A 5,388-nucleotide genomic window follows, 5' to 3' on the forward strand; every position below is an offset into this window, starting at 1 on the left:
CCCATCAATGAAGAGCGCCACAGCATGCCCCCAATCAATGCAGAGCGCCACAGCATGCCCCCCATCAATGCAGAGCACCACAGCATGGCCCCAATCAATGCAGAGCACCATAGCATGCTCCCAATCAATGCAGAGCGCCACAGCATGCCCCCAATCAATGCAAAGTGCCACAGCATGCCCCCAATCAATGCAGAGCGCCACAGCATGCCCCCAATCAATGCAGAGCACCACAGCATGCTCCCCAATCAATGCAGAGACCAGCGTGCGTGCTCCCTTCACTGCAGTGTGGGCTTCCCCCTGAGACCAATGCACTTACCTGGCGGAGGCTTCTTCTTCAGTCCCAGCGCGGCTTCTTCTTTAGTCCCGGCGCGGCTTCTTCTTCAGTCCAGGTGCGGCTTCTTCTTTATCCCGGCGGCGGCTTCTCTTTAGTCCCGGTCCTCTCCTCGAGACTCCGTCCTTTTCTGCGGCGGCGGGAAGGTGACCGGGCGGGGACGGTGAGTGACTGATGCACGCACCGGCACCGCCCCCAACGAGGTCAGCAGGGATGTCCTGAATCATGATTGGTCCAGGCTGGAGTCTGGACCAATCATGATCCAGGACATCACAAAAGTGTCGGAGCGCAGTGCTCTGCACCCAGGTGACCCCCAGAAGGCCGCCAATCAGCGTCTCTGCCGGGTGGAAAACCCCACCCCCCCATAGCCACCAATGAGTCCGGCGCCCCTAGTGGGCTAAAATTGAATTTTTTTTTTATATATTTTTTTTTCTATCGGCCGGCCGCCACTGTTCCTGACAGGGACTAAGGTACTCTACTGGTCCACCTGGTCAAAACCAGGTGGACCCCGTTCTCTGGGAGGACTGCCGAAAGAGTGAACTCCAAGTACTGGCCGAGATGTATAGTAACTAAGTAGAACTACTTCACTACTGTACTTAAGTACGGAAAGGCGGTATCTGTACTTTCCTGGAGTAGAATTTTTTTCTCCTACTTCCACTTTTACTTCACTACATTTTTTCGATGATTTCAATACTTCTACTCTGATATTTTTTTTTGTGCTGCATAGTTACTCGTTACAATTATAAAAATTACCACTGCCAGTAGATGGCAGGTTTCATGAAGCTCAAAAAAATGTGTATAATGTCATGTGTAAATCAGCGCATACGAAAATAAATGCTACTGTATGTATAAATAAAATGGTCTACATATCTGCTGTTAAGGGGAAAGAGAACCTCCCCCAACCAAGGAGAGTCACAAGCGTACATAGACCTTTTTTCTGGTAAGAGGCTGATTTTGCTTTTTTCACTGGAAGTTGAGAGCACAGGTTTTGCAGTTTTGTTTCACTGGAAGAGTCTATTTGGATATTATTTTGCACTTACCTTCATCCGCCGGGTAAGGGGGAAATCCACAAGGTGGTGGGAGTCTGCACCTATTATTTGGAATAGCACCTGTTTGATTCCTGCACCTTTGAAAATATATTCATCTTGTTTTGTCACATATATATGGCATTATGGCATTATATATATGGACTTTTTATTGACTTAGATTTCATACACTCTTCCTTTATTTCATTATTGGAATATATTGTTGTATATCACATTGGTTTAAATATGATTTTGCGCACCAATAAGCTGTGGAGAAAAAAAAAACATGCAGGGAAGAGAAGGAGGGATGCTTTAAAGGGGAAAGGGAGGGACATACTTTATCTGTTTTTGTTTACAAAAAGTTACAGCCAAAGGAATTGTGATTGTCCTTTAGGTTAATCATTTGAAATAAAAAAAACAATATCATGTTCAAACTTTTGACTACTTTCTTTAATAACTGCATAACACAGTACTTGTACTTTTACTTTCAGTACTTGAGTAGCAAAATGTAAAAAAAAACTACTTGCAATACTTAACCACTTTACCACCGGAGGATTTTGCTGTCTTACGTCTGGGCCACTTTTTGCGATTCGCACTGTGCGACTTTAACTGACAATTGCGCGGTCATGCAACACTGTACCCAAATGAAATTTACGTCCTTTTTTTCCCACAAACAGAGCTTTCTTTTGGTGGTATTTGATCACCTGTGCGATTTTTACTTTTTGCGCTATAAACAAAAAAAGAGCGACAATTTTGAAAAAAATAACAATATTTTTCACATTTTTTTATATGAAATTTCCCCCCCAAAAAATGTAAAAATCTAAATTTTTTATCATTTTAGGCCAATTTGTTTTCTGATACATATTTCTCGTAAAAAAAAAATCACAATAAGCGTATTTTGATTGGTTTGCGCAAAAGTTATTGCGTTTACTAACTAAGGGAAAGATTTCTGTCGTTTTTGGTGTTTTTTTTTTTTTAACGAGTAATGGCGGCGATCTGCGATTTTTTTTGAGGGACTGCGACATTGCGGCGGACAGATCGGACCCTTGACTGACATTTTTGACACTTTTGGGGGTACCAGTGACATTACTACAGTAATCGGCGCTATAAATATGCACTGTCACTGTAAAAATTACACTGGCAGGGAAGGGGTTAATTTTATTGGAGAGGGAGGGGTTAATGTATGCCTGGTGCTTACTGACGTGTGTGGGGGGAGGTCACTGAGTGACACAGGGACAGATCGCAGGTTCAGCTACGCTGAACACTCCGATCTGTCACTTAGGAGATCCGCCCGCTTTGTTTACACAAGCAGGCGGATCTACAGACTCGATTCCCCGACGATCGGGGAAGAGCAGCGGCGATCGCCGCTGCTCCTCCCCTGGCCCGACTCCCGATGTGACTGAATACAGCGGGAGCGAGCCTCCGGCGCCGCGCGCGCGCCGCCGAGAGAGGGCAATGTCTGGCGACGTAGGTCTACGTCGCCAGACGTTATCGAACCACTTTGCCGCAGTAGAGCCTTAGTGAGCAGCGGTAAAGTGGTTAAGTACAAAAAAATGTTGAATACTTTAGTACTTCTACTCAAGTCACGTTTTGATAGAGCACTTGTACTTTTACTTTTTTTTTAAGTATGGGTTTCAAGTACTTTATACAAGTGTGAGTACTGCGTGGGGATCCCCTGAAGGGAGACCCCATGAGAGAGGGCGAACCAGACCAGAAGGATATGTCCACCCCCTCCCAAGATTTTCAGGGCAGGCCTGGGGACCTACACCCCACTAATTGGGGTGAGTAAAGTGCACGTAACTAAAACACACATATAAAAGTGAGGAACGGGAAGTGGAGAAGTGAAGTAGCCCTTAGGCCAGGAATCAATAATTCCTCTGGTTCCAGCCAAAAGGCCCCACCCAAGAGGCAGGTGCGCATAAAGTGTGATAGTGCAGTGACCTTGATGCTGAAAAGGTGAGATTTACGGCACCCCTGGACTGCCACCCGAGGGGCACTTACACCACGGCTTCTTTTGCAGCCTTCCGCCAGACCAGTGCCTCTCCATCCCACAGGAAGGTATCAGATCTTAGCTTCGGGAGAGCCTTGCCTACAACTGGGGACAAGCCTTGTGCACAAGGCCAAATTCAACTCAGGAGAAAAAAAGGCCCTCCCACTGCCCCCACCCAATTACATCAGGGAAATACTAACTGACCCCCAAAACTGGCCAGGGGAGTCAGGGTTCTTTCCCTAACAACTGATGAGAACAGATACTACATTTGATCTTGGCCAAAACCAGCTGGTTGAAGTAATCTGCAGTTTGCTGTAATACAGGATGAACAAGCAAAAAATTGGGGGAGCAAACCCGGAACATGCATATCTAAAGCCGGTGCAGCTATGGACCAAGCAACATGTATATTAAAAAAGAATAGCGCAACCATGCAAAAGAAATGACTATTAAATATGGAGACAATGGATTGTCTCCATATTTAACCGCTTGCCGACTGCTCACAGTATATTTACTGCGGCAGTCAGCCCCTCACAGGCAGAGTGACGTAGGTCTACGTCGCTCGCCTGTGAGGCTCTGGGGAGCGAGCGCGCGCCCGCGGAGGCGCGGTCATGGACCCCCCCCCCCCCCGCGCGTGTGACCAGCGGACCCGATGTCCGCCGGTCACTCGGCGATCGGCGGGGGAGAGGGAGAAAGTCAGGCGGCTTGTGTAAACAAGCCACCTGTCATTCTCCTCGCTGTAAAGACACTGATCACTCGGATCTAGTATGTAGATCCGTTGATCAGTGTCCTTACAGCTCAAGCCACAGCCAATCACAGTAGAAAGCACGCCCCTAGGGACACACACAGCCCCTCCCTCCCAAATAAAGTTAACCCCTTCACTACCAGTGTATTTTTACAGTAACAGTGCATATATATAGCACTGATTACTGTAGAAATGTCACTGGTAACCCCAAAAGTGTCAAAAATGTCAGTCAAGGGTCCGATCTGTCCGCCCCAATGTCGCAGTACCGCAAAAAAAAATCACAGATCGCCGCCATTACAGGTTAAAAAAAAAAAACAACAAAAATGACAAAAATCTTTCCCTTTGTTAGTAAACGCGATAACTTTTGCGCAAACCAATCAAAATACGCTTTTTGCGATTTTTTTTTACCAAACATAGGTAGCATAAAACAAATTGGCTGAAAATTTAAAAAAATTTTGATTTTTACATTTTTTTTGGGGGAATTTCATATAAAAAAATGTGAAAAATATTGTTATTTTTGCAAAATGTACGCTCTTTTTTTGTTTATAGCGCAAAAAGTAAAAATCGCACGGGTGATCAAATACCGCCAAAAGAAAGCTCTGTTTGTGGGAAAAAAAGGACGTCAAATTCGTTTAGGTACAGCGTCGCACGACAGCGCAATTGTCTGTTAAAGTCACGCAGTGCCGAATCGCAAAATACCCCCTGGTCGTTTAGCAGGAAAATCCTCCGGGGCTTAAGTGGTTAATAGTCATTTCTTTTGCATGGTTGTAATACAGGATGGTTGATGTTTATGTCTCCTTGTTCGGAACTTGAGAGAGAGACTGATAACAGTCATGCAGAAGACTCATCATCTTCCTCTGTTTCCCCTCTTTATAGTGGAGCTGTACACGGTAGAGGTGAATAAATTTGTTGACTTGGTTGGTGATTTCCAATGCAGCAATGGCCAACTCCGAGTCGTTCAGATGCTCCATGTCAGGAAACTGTGGTAAGTGAGAGTGCTGGCTGAGTTGACAGATGCTGTAATACGGCTCCTTTCATGCGGGCTTTCCGATCACGTCCGCCTGTCAGTTTTTTTAGGTGGACCTGATCAGACGCTCCATGCACCCCCATGGGGTAGCAGATGTCAGCGGTGACATGTCTGCTGACACCCTCTACTATTCGATCCTGTCCATGAAATCCAGACGGATGGTAACCCTATTTTCCATCTGGAGGATCGGTTTGGATGGGATCAGATGAAAACGGACAGGTGATCCATTTTCATCCAATCTCCCCTTAGAGGAAAGCGGGGATCTGACAGCTC

Source organism: Pelophylax lessonae (genome assembly GCF_965119305.1).
Source record: "Pelophylax lessonae genome assembly, chromosome: 2".
Classification (NCBI taxonomy): Eukaryota; Metazoa; Chordata; class Amphibia; order Anura; family Ranidae; genus Pelophylax; species Pelophylax lessonae.